Raw genomic sequence first — 252 nt, 5'->3', positions numbered from 1 at the left:
TATTAGAATGGAACGATTGTCTTAGTTTATTTTAACACACAAGCTAAGTGTTCCTACAAAGTGGACAAACAATGACAAAAAACAATGATGCATAGTGATCTTCATGAGATTTTCTTTTTGTTTTATTATAATAAAATTGTTATTAATTTTCTTTCCTCTCCTCCCGGTTCAGGTGGGTCCGTATTTAGTGGGAGTTGACAAATAAGACTACATAAAAAATTGTTCCAAAAAATTAAACAAAACTAAAAGATA

This window comes from Arachis ipaensis, chromosome B02 (genome assembly GCF_000816755.2).
Source record: "Arachis ipaensis cultivar K30076 chromosome B02, Araip1.1, whole genome shotgun sequence".
Classification (NCBI taxonomy): Eukaryota; Viridiplantae; Streptophyta; class Magnoliopsida; order Fabales; family Fabaceae; genus Arachis; species Arachis ipaensis.
Note: the sequence above shows the minus strand (reverse complement) of the source record.